A 15,762-nucleotide genomic window follows, 5' to 3' on the forward strand; every position below is an offset into this window, starting at 1 on the left:
TTTCACAGGACATGATGGTATCATTCCCCAATTTTCCCATACCAAGCTGGAGCTATTTAGTTACAGGCCAGATCTTCCGCCAGTAAACACTCCTGAGCACTCTCTTCCAAAGGCAAGCAGCTCTAGAGGAAGGTGCTTTCAAATGTCCAGAAAGTGATGTTGATTGTCACACAGTAGCACCCATCACTTGTCTCCTCAATAAATCAATCAGAGTCTTATCAGAAGAAATACCTCAGGAAGCAAGCTTTAATCCAAAAAACAAAGAAGGATTCTCACACCATAGAATCTGCATTCTGACTAGTGTTTCTTGGTCTATGGGAACTGTTGAGTCAGGGCCTGAACCACTGATTGATCACCTGAGGCAAGGACTGGGTCAGCCGTGGGAGCACAGGTGAAGGCAATTCATCTGTGTTACCGGAAGCCTAGCTCCACCCCTCCTAGACCCCATTTAATGGCTGACTACCACTGGGGAAGGCTCTCTTTCTGGAGATCCTTCCTTTTTGGAGTTTTCTATCATGAGCCTAGATTGTCAGAAATGGGTAAGCATTTCTTCTTTTTCACCATGGTAATCTTTCCGACCATAACATCTGTTAAGTGCCATCCTAACGGTGCTACTCTTCCATCTGTACAAGGAGATTTCTTTCTTAAATACTTTAGTAATGCAGGGCTTCATATGAATCACTGCACATGGATTAAATCTGGCTAATTTCTTAAATACAGAAATGGTGGACTTCTCGTGGTCTAAGTTCTTTTCTAAGGTCTCCTCTGGGCCACCAGTTAAATACTAGTATTCTTGCTGTCGGTATTGCAGTAAAAAGGATCTTGTATTATGTATCATCTATACATCTTCCTCACGAGCATCCTAATTAAGGTGTGGTAAGCTTGGTCTGGCCTGTGTTAGCTGCAGTTGACACAAAAGCACTCTGGTTAGTCTCACCTTTTTGTGGGGAAAAAGGGTGCCAAGGACTGAGCATCTTGAATCCTATATATATATATATGCGTATATATAGGGGTGTGCAAGGGAGTTACTTCAGTCTGCCTCTGGTCTGATCTGAGCATCAGTGCCACTGCAGCAGAGTATGAGGTGGGAGTTGAGCTGGAAAGTTGGGATCTCAGCAGCACGCAACCTTTCTTTACGTTGGTTTATCGGTTTCTGTATTCCTCACCACTGGGAGGCACTTTATGCCCAGGATCCTGGGCATCACTGTTCTGTAGAAGCAGTCTTTTACACAAAAACAAAACACAAACTTTGTGTTTTGGACGTACGGATACTTTGTGAAACTGCATAGATCAGGTTAAGAGAAAGCTGTGTTTTTGTTAGCAGAGAAGCACATTGCTTCCAGGCTATTTGAGTGGCTATAATATTTTCCACAATTTCTCTGAAGTTCTGGTCACTAAAATAAGACATTAGGGAAAATTGTGACCCTCTGAATGAAAGACAGTAGAGAAGAAGCGTGGGCTAAGCTGTGATAACTGAATTTTGATTTTTGGATGCTCACCGTGTATTTTATAAAACTGCATTTTACTTAATAGGTGCCAAAGCTACGTTTGCCTAATGAGTACTGTATACAAAAGGCAGTTACAAGTTGAGAAGGATGGTCTTGTGCTGTTGATCTTTTTGCAAAAAATAGTTCTTCAGAAGGGAGAGTTGCTGGTGAAATCTGCTGCTGTTAAAATATGCATAATGGTGCCATGGAATGTTAAAGTTTTTTGGAGCTGCCCACCAACAAACAGTGGTTAGTTGCTCTGTGAGGTTTTCCAAAGTGTCCTTGCACTAATTTATATTGCACCAGGAAGAGCATAATAAATAAATTAGTTTTCAGTGTTGTTGCCAGAATATAGGTAAATAAAACACTGTTGTTTACGATAGGAACTAGCAGTAACAAAAAGCTGCAGTAATAATACTCCTTTTCCACTCCAGTTTAAACCTATATAAATCTGAAAGTAACACACTAGCATATTTTTTGTTTCTTCTTGTGACCTGCAGATATTTATGGTCTTGTGGAAGTGTGAGAGACTGTAATGTGTTGTAGTGATTGTTGGTTCTAACTTACAGCAATATGTAGTGGCCAGACATCTGAGAAGGATGCTGTGGTACATCTCCCAGTGTACCCTAAATTTCCACCAATGCAGTGCTTATGAGTTTTGTATGCTAGATATTTTATCTGTGTATTAATAGCCATTGGTAGGCATTCTTCAATGAATTTGTAATATCACTTCTTTCATATTACCTAAACTTCTTGCTGCTACAGTACCCAGCAATAACTCCAGGCCCACTTCATATACTCTGTAGAAAGATAGTCACTTCTTTTAAATTGTGATGATTACATTGACTACTGTGTAGGTTTTGTGTTAGGGAATTGTATAATCAATGAATATAAAGATGTTATAATTATGAAATAAACAAGAGAGTTTGGCTAAGCAGTTTATAACAAAAAGAGAATAGGTAGAATGCTTATTCGTGTCCCGGGCTCACTGCAAAACTGCGGAGGAGGGATCTCCAGGAGAGATCCTTTCCCACTGGTAGTCAGCCCCTAAATGAGTCTAGGAGAGGTGCAGCCAGGCTCCACCTCTTCCTGCAGCACAGGTGAATTGCCTTCACCTGTGCTCCTTTGGCTGACTCATTGCTCGCCTCACATGATCAATCAGAGGTTCAGGCCGTGATCCAGCAGTTCCCATACAGGGAATGGAATGAATAATGCTCTGTTTTCATGATTCTTTTATATTTGGGTTCCGTGTGTGTCTTCTACTGCTGTCCACTTTCTTTTCTCTGAAAGGAAATGGCCCGTACATAACGGTAGCCAATAAACAGAAGTGGATGAAACAAAACAAAACAAAAAAAACAGAAGAAAAAGATACTGAGAGGGCAAAGGCCATTTCGAATGAATGGCAGTACTCATCTGGGCTTCTCATGAGCTGAAACTTCAGTTTACAATGAAGGAAGAATGGCATGAGGAAATGCAAAATGAAATGGGATTTCTTTTCTGAGACAAACAAAAGGGGGGAAAAAAAAAGGCAGTGAAAAAATCACTCTATGTAGATGATTTCCTAAATTAACAATCACCTTTTACCTGCTCTCTCTTACATCTGCATACAGATAAATCCTTTAGAATTCCTTCTTGCTCCTTGTGTACCAGCGCGGCAGCTTAGCTGGTGCCAGGCACCTTGCAGAAGTAACTTTCTCCTTGCTGCCATTGTAGAAGGGACTTTTGTAACACCCACAGAGCATTGAAATGGACCAAGAGAATGTTTTGTGTTTTCAGTATTCAATTATTATCTCATCATGGCTAAAACATTGTTATTCTATCTGCTTTTGATTAAAAACAGTGCTTCAAAGAATATTTTGTGTGCTTTTTAAATTCATTACAATGGCATTTCCAAGTCAGCAGGCAAAGCCAACGTATGCTTCAGGTTGTTTATTCTTTTCTAAATGCGTTGCAAGCCTTTTGCCAATGTGTTTGTTAATGGAAAGAAGGTTATTAAGGCTGCGAGTCCAAAATTTGACCAATATTTTGTGGTTTGAATGGTGGAGTGGTCTACACTGGAAGTTCTTCCTTCTCTTTCTTATAACAGATCATTTATGTTAAAGAATTAAGACAGTGACATTCAGGAGTGACACTGTGTTGCTCTTAGCATTTTGAATCTGAAATGAGCAGAAACCTTTCAGAGTGTGAAGGAGTAAAAATGCACTGTTATCTTGAGTTCTGCTGGTATGAGTTGTTGCTTTGAAAGCACATCAGGTGACTGAGTTTCATAATAAAGCATGCACCTTGTGTGGTGTGTCCCCTCCTCAGGACTTGAAGTACTTTATTCTGTCTAATGCTCAGTCTTTGAAAGAGAGAGTCTGAACAAAAATGCTGCCTTTCTGAGGTTGTCTTCCTGTCTGTGAACCACAGAGAAAGAAAAGAAACAGAACAGTGAGGTCATGGTAGGAGGCAGCATCTGCCTGTGGGTTGATTTATTTAGGAGAGAGAAAGGATATATTTAGGAGAAGGAAAGGTGCATTTGTTTTTACTTGTAAACACCGCTGTGACTATTGTTCACATTTTATCTATACCCAATTTTGTTACCAGTAGTTGAAAAGCTGCAGTAAGCGCAGAAGAAGAGAAGCTGGTTCAGGTACTGGGAAGTAAGAGAGTGGTAGATTAGCATGGCCAAGAACAAAGAAAGGTGAAATGAAAATATCACACAAATATTTCAAAATGGGATTTCAGTTCATAGAACGTCTTCAAATTCCTGTCTATATACTCATGGAAATTCTTGTTAAAAATGCCTCCTTTTCTGCCTTCAGTTTCTTCTGTTTTGGCCTCACCATTACAGCAGAGAAAGCATGAGCTTCACTCTGCTAATAGCTTTTTACCAAGACTTAAATAACAAGACCTAGCGTCTTACAGTACTTTTAACCCCTCAATAAATGAACTCTCTTTGTTATAATAACAGTAATGCTCTTTATCTTTTATGTAATTTCTTTAATCTATGAGATTTGCATTCATTTGTTATATCTCCCATCAGCCACTAAAGCCAGTGGAGAAAAAGGCAGAGCATTTAACAGACATGTCTGTGTTTACAAAAATTATCATTTTCACGTGAGTGAGTTCGAACTCCTGAACTACTGGTTTTTGGCACTCTTGTAGTATTTCATCAAAAACTTTTCCACGTTGCCCTTCTTGGAGCCTTTCTTCAGATTTATTCCGCATATGTTTCTGATCACCTTGTGGCATGTTTGCCTTGGCATCTAATGTCAAGATAACTGTAGCTCCACACGGGTAGGAGAAGCTCTGGTTCTTAGCGAGCTGCTTGACCAAAGGCTGGTACTGCAGAGACACCTAGCAAGGGTGGGAACAAAAAGACCTTGTGACTTTGTATTACAACTGGATATACCTTTTAAGTCAGAATTTTCTACAGAAGGCATGTTTTCAGCCAAGTTGAAATTTTTAACAAGAAAATGTTTACTGAACTCTCCTATTTTCACTTCTAAGGATAGGTGGTATAAGTAGTCAGCTTTTAAGATAGTTTTCCATTACTCTTTGCACGCATCCAAATCATTGTGCTGATACGTGTCTTTTTTAATAGTAAGCATGGTTGGATAACTCCTATATTTAATGTTACAGTCTGGCTATTACCAACTCTTGGGGTATGTTGTATCTTTTCTGTTGGAGAGAGAGTGCATAGCACAGGATAGGCAACTGCAAAACTACATTCTGGAATTGAAAGTTTTCTTTTTTTCAGAATATTTTACTGTATCAACTTTTTGCCCCAACTTCAGAGAACAATAACTATTGAAACATAAGGTTTCCAATCTTGAAATTCTTTCTTATTGTCAAGTTAAATGTATGTATAAAATGAATCATTTTCCACTAATTTTATGGACTCATGGAATGGTTCGCATTGGAAGGGACCTTCAAGATCACCTTGTTCCAACCCCTCTGCTATAAGCAGAGATACCTCCCACTAGACCAAGTTGCCCGAAGTGCCATCCAGCCTGGCCTCTAATGCTTCCAGGAAGAAGCCACCTGCTTTTTCCTTATTTTAAACAAAATATATTACTGGGAACCTTGGAGCAAAATATGGAGTATTTTACATATTTGACCTCTGTAATCTGCACTAGAAAAAGGATAGTAATAGTAAGGAACAACTGTCCTTTGCAGTGTTCTTAGAAAAAGGATGCTCTCTATGTTAAAAGTTGGAACACATTCAGTTTGTGATGTGACTTCATGGAACTGGATAATTTTAAGGAATAATTATACAGGAAAAAAAAATATTTAGCTCCTTACAGCAAGCATTTCAAATTAAGCATTTATAGTTGTAAATACAGTATGATGCTGTGATGATATTGAATGCTTGCAAGTGTTTTAAATTGAACAGGTACAAACATGGGAGTAGCTGCCCTTAGTCATACAGACTGTGTAAGAACTTCAAAGTCTGTATCTGTATATTAACTGTTACTTCTGTAAGTAAGAGAATACAATTTTAATAGTTCGACCTTTTGAAATACTGAGGACAAGCCTTTTGTAGGCGCAGATAACATCAGGAAACTGTTCTGCTGTTGGAAGATACAGGAAAGCATACCTACTAAAATTGGAAACAACTGGAAAATTGGGGTCAAGCCCCTCGAGTAATTCAATAGGAGACCAGTCTTCATTTATCTATGTACTAATTATGAAGTCAGACTTCAAAGAGCTGTCAGATCTGCTGTATAGATGATCTATGTAATCTCAATCAGTGATCTCAAGCAGATACTTTTTACCTACTAGCCATTAACTACAGAGTGTAGATATCCTTACCATGAAACATTATTACAAGTTCCTAGTGAGATAACAAATAGAAAATACCTGCTGTACTCAGCAGGAGCAAAGGCTTAATATTCTTAACCTGCTGCAAGCGATGCAAACAGTTCATTAACGCAGTTGCTTATGAAGCATGTCGGTATTTTATTCTTTATTAAGCTTTCTACTGTTAGCAGCTCTACAGCTAGACATTTATGTAAATAAAATTGTGTGAAAGATCTTTGGTTTACCTTTTCTGAAGTGTTCCCAAGTGCCCAGTTACGTTTGAGGTTTGGCTTGATTTTGTTCTTTCTCTTTGGATAGAGCAATCAAGAGCAGCCATTTATTGGAACTTTAAAAGTATATTTTCTCAAACGTAATTCACTCTGATGACACAAAATAATTTTAGAATTGATAGAAATGTAAGCGACAATCTGAACTGTGCTGGCGTAAAAAAAAAAATTAATAATTTGTCATATTCTGATGTAGAGTTTGATTAAAACTGCACCTTTGCACTAGTTTCCATGGACCCAACTTCTCTCATATTTTTTCTGTAGCTTTAAGATTCATTTGAAATGCCATCTGTTAAATTGCTAAGCTTTGTTCAGTGGTTTAGTGAGAAGAAATATCTGTCTAATAGGAATAAAAGTAAATTATTTCTGTTTATGTTTGTAACCTTGAGATGTAAGTGGGAATGTCAACCCTTCTGGTTTTGGCATTCTTTTGAGCAAGGTAAGTAATTCCTGCAGCATAATCTTATTTATCTCTTGTCAGCTCCAGGTGGCTCCTTGGTCTTTATCTGGGATATTTATTCTTAACAGAATTATTTCCACCTCAGCCAGGCACATCTGCAGTGTCAGCATCTCCTGATTCACACTCTAGTACTGTAATCCACAATCTATACAGACAGCATGAGCGTAGGCATAAGGAGAAATAATAGAAAACAAGAAGACTGGGTTGACAGATCTAAGCAAATAAATTAGAAGTGGAGAAAGTGAGTCAGAGAGGAAATGCAAGTAAGGGAATCAATTTCCCCTATGCTTAAATATTAATACTGGAAATTTGTTTATACTGAAAATCATTGTAACGTCCTATAAAAAATAAGGGAAATAAAAATGCAGTGAAGTATCTGTTCTTCTTAGGTCTGTCCAGTAAGCTTAAAAATATGTATGCTTAATTCTGGATCATAAGGAATTACGATAAGTTACTCACACCCTTAAGTAATTCGCTGAAGGGAGAAAATCAAATGGGCAGTAGACACAAATTAGTAGGTTTTTTTTTTTTTAATCAATTTGAAGTATTGTTTGAGCCTTCTGTTATATGGTAGTGCTAGTTTTTGGTGCAGTCATTCTCTATACAATCTAACAGCCAGGTAGGATGCACTGCTATGACCATCATCTGTCTCAGTCTGAGATTCTTATTCTATTTTCTTTCTGCATAATCACAAGCATTAATTTATCTTAATGAAATTAGATAAATGTTGAAGGGCAGGGTTAGTTCACTAGTGCAATCCAGTAACAGCTCACAGCTAGTTACAGCACTTCGTGCTGCAGCACGTTGTGCAGAGTTCCAGAGTTATAGATATGCTATTAATAATTTTCATTTTGGTCTTAATTTTGACTCATAAAACTAACATGTGGCCATACTTTAATTAATAAATGGAAAGTACATTTGTGTATCAATGAATAATGTGCAGTTTCTGTTTGAAACTGGTAATTTCAAATGGAACTGCAGCCATATCTAACAATGTATTTAACATCTACATGTTAGCAATGAATCAAACCAGGAACTTGTTCACACTGGTCTCTTGCATACTTTTAGTAGTATACTTAATGAATTAATTCTGAAAGGAGTTGCTGAAAACTTGTGATAAACTTATATTCTGAATTCTGCAATTTTTTTTTAACTTGGTGAGATTCAGAAGGTTTTGAATTTGATGGATGGTGGTGAAAGCTTTTATAATTAGACCTGTGCATTTAGAAGCCTGTACTTACCCTTTTGTTTGAATTGGCTTTGCTGGTTATTTTGAGGCCACATGACTCTGAAAATATAAAGAATCCACTAGAAAGAGCACCAACTGTGGTGAGACTATGACTTGCTTAAATTTGTGAACGTGAGGAGTCACGCTGCTTTCATTAGCTGCATTTCTGATCTGGTAGTTGGAACTTTTAGTTACGTTTCTTTTTTTTTTTTCCCCCAAGTGAATCTCCATAAGGGAATCCCAAGATGAACATGTGATGCTATATTCTACTTCGTTACAATTAATTACATCTAACAGATTAGTTCTGATTCAGTGTGTTCCTAACATGGTTACATTTTGCAACTTTGTCTTAGCTTTTATTGTTTGATTATTTGTGTCAGGAGTTATCCAGTTTCCTGATTGCAGTTCAGTCATCTGTCAAAGCAGATGAATGTGTACTGTTTTCCTTGGTCACGTTATTTTATGGGAAGTACTGTGTGCACTACACAAAAAGTGGAGAACTAGGCCTGCAATGCTTGTAGCTTTATAGTAGTCCTACCTTAAAGACTTTCTGGTTGCTTGTGTATTCCATTTTGTTTTTATTCAGTTTTGCTGTGTGCAAGTTGAAAACGCTGCATCATCTAAACCAGCTGAGAAACAGCTGCTGTGAAGAAACTGATACAAGATCACTCATTCCTCAGAACTATGTTATGTAGTTTCCAAAGAACTTCATTTTTCCAGGATGCTCTGGCTCAGCAAGCTCCATAGCAGTATGCTTAGTTCAAGTGCACTCTCACTGATTTCAGAAACATTAATGTACATGAAGGTAACTGTTCTGCTGTACCACACCAAAGCAGCCAGCATGCAGCAAAATTTATTTCCAAAACCAAAAGGTTACTTTAGTATATCATTACTAGTAAAATACTTACATTCTCATGTTCTCTTGCAGCCGTATGAATCTAGGGGTCACTTATGTGTCTAACATTTTACGTGCTGCTTCCATGTATATCATTATATCATCATTTTGTCCAAATACTTGTTCTTAACTGTATTATTGAATCCTTTAAATTGTTCTAAAAAAGCATCTTAAACTTTGAGCTTATTTGATTGATTACATCTATTTGAAGTTACTAGTCTGAGCATCTAGAATTATTGACTATTAACTATTTGACAATAAATGCTTTCCAATGGGACCCATTTCAAGGCTGGCATGAATGTGAGATACAAGCTTTCTTACTGCTTATGTACGGGTATCCCTAATCTCATTAAGCAGGTTATTTTAGAGAAGCCTTATAGATTAGTTGCATGATGCCTTGCAATTTCATTAATGAAATCCTGTCAGAAGAAATTGATGAATAACGTTGATATTTTAGACTTATTTTATGGCAGTGTAATGCAGTTGTTTAATAACAGATTGCCCAAACCATTTTCAGTATTGTTGCTGTGAAATTGTAACTGGTGCAGTTACTGTTACTCAGTCTTTCAGAAAAACTTGGCTGTTGCAGTTCTAAGAGCACAGGAACTGTGTGATTTTTGTGCAAGACTGGCTTTAACAAACTTGTGTTGTCATTGAGAAATGTTCATTTTGGTACATAACAGCGTTTCTGTGAAGAACGTTATGGCAAAAACCCGTCTGGATTATATTAACCAGGAGTAAATTAAAATGCCTTCATGCAGAGGTGCATCATTTCCATATCTATATATGCATTTTTATTTGTTAATGTAATTTAATAATTAGAATTGTGAAAGGAAGCAAGTTCAGTATATATAGCCAACATCATTAAAGGCTGTTAAAAATGTCAGGAGGGGAGCAAGGGGCAATCGCTTGGGTAAATATTCAGAAGTGTACCTGCCCAGTTTTTGTTATACTTTGCAAATCCAACTTTAGCACGGATTTTTATTTAAGTTACAGTGGGATGCTTCTTTATATTACTAGTTACTCTTAAAAAGTTAAGAAATAAAGAATTAGATTTCAGGAGACAAGATAATAAATGGCAGATTTCAACCGTGCTTCTTTCTAGAACCTGCACACCTACAAGGGAAGAAGTCAAAGCATTGAAAACAGTGATGCTATCTACCACTTGTGTTTGCATTTGCTGTTTGCACTCTGATGAATCCATTTTATTTTACTTATTCTTTTCAACTTTTTTTTTTTAAATCATAGTTGAGTTTCTTGGCCAGTCTAAAGAACTTGATTCTAGGCAGTTCCTCTCCAATCAAAAGTTGAATTCTTCTCAGCATTAAGAAGGAGCTGTGCCAACCCAAAGCAAGACAGTTTTACCTACATTCTCAGAAGTAGCTTCACATAGCTCCTTCACACGTTTGCCATTACGATCTTGTTTGTACAAGCATTCTTGTATAGGAGCTGGAACTGTGGTGTATTGGTGACCTGCTGGGGTGAACGTTTTGCCCTCACCTGCAGGGCCATGTTTCTTTTCTTGACTGAAATGGCAGTTTGATCTGAAAAATTAATTTGTTATGCTAACATCGTTTGGTTTTGGTCTGTTATTCCAGCACTGACCTTTAAGGAGTTCTATTACCTTTTTTCCCCCAGCTTTCATGTTTAAAGTTCTTGACCTCCATCATTCTCTGGTGACAGAAAGGAGAGGGACATCTGTATTGTCTCTCTTGAAAAAGACTCTTTGTGGTAATGTTTGTTAGGCATATACGTGTATTGAACTGGTAAATGTATTCCCAAAGAGGTTGCATCTCAGGTTGTCCCTTAATCCAGGAAGTCAGGTGGCTTTGTAGTATCCTCACCCAAATTACCATACAGCTTTTCACACCTCAGAAGAAACTTTGTTTGGGTCGAGGTCATCTTATGTAGTCTATTTTTTGTTGTTGTTGTCTTTGAAGGCAAAGGTCTTCAAAGAAAGTGAGCGAAACTGAAAGAGGGAAATGCTTCACTTTCTTCACAGATATATTAAAAGTGTAGGCAATAGTGTTTTCCTTCATCCCATAAGAAAGAAGCTGCCAGTGTTAGTAACCAAAAACCGCAAATGCTCCTTCCTCTGATGAAACAAAATTAATCCATATAATTACCCAAAACAAAAAAATTGAGGAGGACTTTGTTCTTCTTATGAATAGTATTTATGAATCCTTATATCTTGGGGGTCTATCCTCTAATTATGTTCAGCTTTTATCTCTGTTACAGAGGTACAAGTGCTTGTATGGGTATATGCACAGTAACTGAAAAAACAGGTAGATGGTTTCAGCAGAATCAGCTCATTTGAAAATGACTGCTTGTACCAGTGAAATACTCCTACTGCTTCACTACTGCTGGTAGAACAATGATAGCTTTTATTTTGTGAATGGCAAGTGTAATGTTAGTTATAATAATTAATTTCACATAATTTTTTTAAATGATGACCAGGTGAGCTAGTGTTAGAACTTGATATGCAAAAAGGCATTACTTAGCTGGAGTAAGTGGACGTAAATATAGTTTCTTAGAGATTCCATATGAAAAATCATGAGTGCAAAAAAAAAAAGTCCTCGAGAATGACTCAAAGTAGAAGCACAAGCTTTGTGGTCTGAGACTTGTTTTATGCAGGAATACTCCAGGAGAAGCTTGAAGAGAGACTTCAGATACGGAGATGGAACGTAAGATTTCTGGTAATAGCACAGATGGAAGGCAAATGGATGAGACCAAGCTCTTTTGTAGGAAGGCAACAAGGCAGCACTGTTGCTACTGTTGTAACGTGCTGTACTAGTTACGATATGGATAGGAATCTGTGCCAGAGATGGTCAAGCTTGCAACCAGAGAGGAAGGACACTGGGTGAAACAGTATGTTGGAAGAGAAATGAGAAGAGTGTATCATACCCACACACTATTAAGAGCCCAAGCGTTCTGTAGAAGAAACCCATTCTGCTCTTCTTGTTTTCTGTCATGTCTGGAAGGTCTGCTTGTAAGACATTTGAGTCTAGAAAAGCTACTTCCTGACAGTGTGATGAATGAATGCTTAAGTCTTGTATCCTTTTAGCAACTGATTTTTTGCCATTGCCTTAATCGCTCTCTATTTCAACAGTCCAGCTGGAGTCCAAGGACAGCCCAATAAAGATACTTGCTTATCTCTCCAAATGCATAGCTCTTTCTTAGTCATTCCATTAGTAATTTCTTGTTTAACAAGAAGTCTTTGTAGGCTTTTTAGTTAAAAACCCACTAATTCTTATTTTTAATTTGAACTTTTTTTCCCTATATGTAGCAACATGATTACTATAGCTCATCTGAAATTTTCAAAATCTGAGTGCACAATTCAGAATTTTGTCACTAACACAACTAAGCAAATTGGGACATTTCTGGCAAAGAGAAAAAGAAGATTGATTTTCATTTCAAAATTTTCATCTTTCCAAATCTGATCAATTGAAATGTGTTTAAAGTATTGAAATAAGTTGATTGTGGAATACACATTCCTTTTGGAATGTTTGCTACTGTCAGTCTTTCTGTGGTGGGCCATCCAATCTGCAAAAGGAAGCAGAGATGTTTTTATCTTTACACTCATAAAACTACTAAATGGAAAATGTAACCTAATACATACAGGATTAGCTGAGTCACTCACGTGGCTATGGATCATGACATATGAAGTTTGGAGTCTCTGGGTATCTCTAGTCCAGTCTCCCTGTTCAAAGCTAGGCTCACTAAGAGATTGTTCAAGGTTGTGCCCAGTGGGGTTTTGAAAATATCTATAATTTGGAGGTTCTGTAACCCCTCTGAGCAATCTATTCCCATGTTCATCCACCTTCACAGTGAAATTTTTTTCCTTGCGTTTCAGTGGAATTTTCTGTACTTTGATTTATTCCCTTTGTCTCTTATGCAGAAGTAGGATGCTGCTGAAGAGTCAGGCTCTACACTCTTCCTATCTTATTGATAAGATCCAGTCTGACCCTTTCTTACAGAGGCTAAACCTTTCTAATATAATCCCAGCTCTCTAAGCCTCTTTTGCTATGTTCCAGTTCCTTAGCTGTCTTTCTGGCCATTTGCTGGGCTTGCTCTGGTATGTCCACGTCTCTCTAGTCTGGGGAGGCCAGCAATTCACCCAGCACTCCAGATGATTCTACTAACGTAGGGGGAAGGATTACTTCCAGCAACATGCTGGTAGTGCTTTTCCTGATACTTTAGGAGTTTAGGAGGCTGTTCCACAGAGTACGTTGCTGGTTTCATGTTGAACTTGGTGTCTGCCAGGACCCTGGGTCCTTTCTCACAACGTTCACACTAGCTGATCAGTCAGGATCTATGCAAGCAACATCTAACAAGTAATAGATATCAATATAACTATGCTGTTAATAATAAGTGCTGGGATTACACTACAAGCTATCCCTGCCAAGAGCAGGAATTTGGATGGAGTGATCTCCCAAGGTTCCTACCAACCTAAATTATTATATATTTCACAACAAGTACGGAAATAAGAAAATATCTGAAGTTCAGTGTTTTGCACTGTTGTTTATCTGTTTTTTTATTTTTTTTAATCACCTGTAGAGCAGCTAAATTCCAGTCTGTACAAGAGTAAAATGTCATCAGCTTTAAGTTTTGGCAGCTGACCGCTCTCTGGTATATTAGGAAATGTGAAAACTGATTGTGAAACAGTGGAACTGGATTCCTGCAAGAAGCAGATCTATTGCCAGCCCTTAGATGTAACCTTAGAGGAAATTAAAGGGATGACTCAATATAATGCAAAGTGTACCTGTACAACCAGTAAATCCAAAGGGGCAGGGTCACACTTTTTTCTCTTATCTGGCGGAGGATTTTATTTTCAATTACAGTAAAGAAATGGAAGTTCAGTCCATAAATGTGGCAGACTACTGACAGAACAACCTTCAAAAGAAGATGAGAAAAGGTCCTTTAAACGTTATGGGAGATAAATATGGCAATATTTATTAGTTTTTCTTTTTCTTTTTTTTTTTTAGCTGAACTTCTGCATTGTCCTGCTAAAGAGATTTCTCATTAGGTCACTACATTTATCGTGAATATAATTATCAAGTTATTAGAAGAAGACTGTCTCGTGAAGTGGACAGTATGCATTAGAGTTATGCTGATTTGAGGATCAAATCTGCAATTTCTGACAATTTGTCTCATAGTGATAGTTTTGTTTAAGTACCGAGTAACATAAGGACAGAAGAATATAACAGTAAGTACAACTTAGAGCAACTTCATAGCAGATCCAGTGTTGAACTCCTTTGGCTGATATGATCTGTAAGGTCAGTATGGCTCAGATGATGGTATAGTAGTTTCAACATAAGTGTTTGCTTTGTCAGACAAGTGGAAGAATAGGCTGTCGTCTTCCCTTCATTTTCCATGTAGAATCCTCTGCTATAATTATATGCCAGCTCTTGTCAACTGACTGGCCCTAGACCCAGTTGTTCTTTATGCACCAATTTTGAGTAATATAGTAAAGAAGCAATCTCCTCAATTTGTTAATTTGTATATTGCTTGAAGTCTAGTTCTTTTCCATCTGCTCTGCAATCTGCTGCTGTTATTACATTATGAGACAAGTCAACCAAATCCTCAGACCAACTTCTGAGTTTTTATTACATTTTTTCCTCCCATTGCTTCTCAAAAGTATCTGTGAACATGGCAGATTGTTGGAATTGTTAAGAAATAAGTTTCTGTATCTCAGTCTGATATTATGGATTGCACTGGTATACAGCAGTCATCTTCAACAGATATGAAACCAGTCATACCTAACAGAGAGAGATTTCCTGTTCTTTTGCACCTGTAAGCAACTTTAAGGAATAACTTTTTATCACATGAGAGATTCCTATTCATTTTGATTTAGGTACAAAATACTGACTGTGTATACAGATTGTAGAACTTGGACAATATTTTAGAGCAAAACATTTACAAAGAAAATGCTTCAGAAAGTTATTATTTAGAGTGCATTTTTGGCTGGATCAAATGGCAATATCAGTCTTCCATATGAGTAAAGTCAGTTTTTCAGTCTGAATTACTTTTTTCTGCCTACATGGTTCTTTGAAAAGCCTAGTAAGAGTGACATGCTAATACCATTTTTGTCTTCATAAGACCCTGCATATTTATCTTTGCCGTAGCATAATAGCGTTCCAAGATGGCATATTCTTTCTATTCCTAGAATGCATTATTCAATTCCCTGAACAAATTGTAGTTTTACTCTCCTTTATCTACACAAAATATTGGTAAGTAGCTAGGTGCACTAAAATAACATTGTAGAAAGCATGGACTTATTCCTTTTTTTGAAATGAAGATTCTAGTTGAGTGCTTTTCAGGGAACAATGAATCTCTCTCTTTTATCACATAGTGAAACTTTCTCTGCAATGATGAGATTCTGGATAGTTAACTCTTCACAAGAGAAGTTGCACAATGCAGCTGAATCTAAACGCTTTTCTAAAAAGTGTTCTTTTGAGGACTGGTACACTGCCAGTTCCATTCTTCATTTCATATATAGTCCTTTTCAAATATTTTGTATCTGAAGTGTGTTTGAGTTTTTACATATGTGCATCTTGTCATCTTCCATCAAATTTGTCAATCCAATTTTCATATTTCACCTACCCTTCTTCCTTTTTTTT

General features: G+C 37.3%; 1 protein-coding gene across 4 annotated transcripts in view; it reads left to right on the top strand.

The window, feature by feature from the left end:
• Positions 1-15,762, top strand: part of TMEM117 (transmembrane protein 117) — a 192,065-nt gene that overhangs the window by 54,941 nt on the left and 121,362 nt on the right. Inside the window, exon 1 of one of the 4 annotated variants that reach the window (XM_019612791.2) lies at positions 453-539. The exons of the other annotated variants lie outside the window; for them this stretch is intronic. The gene's annotated coding sequence lies outside the window, so the exon portion shown is untranslated. Of the gene's footprint in view, positions 1-452; positions 540-15,762 lie in introns of those variants that run through there. 4 annotated transcript variants of the gene reach the window in all.

The sequence above is a fragment of the Meleagris gallopavo genome, chromosome 1, assembly GCF_000146605.3.
Source record: "Meleagris gallopavo isolate NT-WF06-2002-E0010 breed Aviagen turkey brand Nicholas breeding stock chromosome 1, Turkey_5.1, whole genome shotgun sequence".
In the NCBI taxonomy this organism is placed as follows: Eukaryota; Metazoa; Chordata; class Aves; order Galliformes; family Phasianidae; genus Meleagris; species Meleagris gallopavo.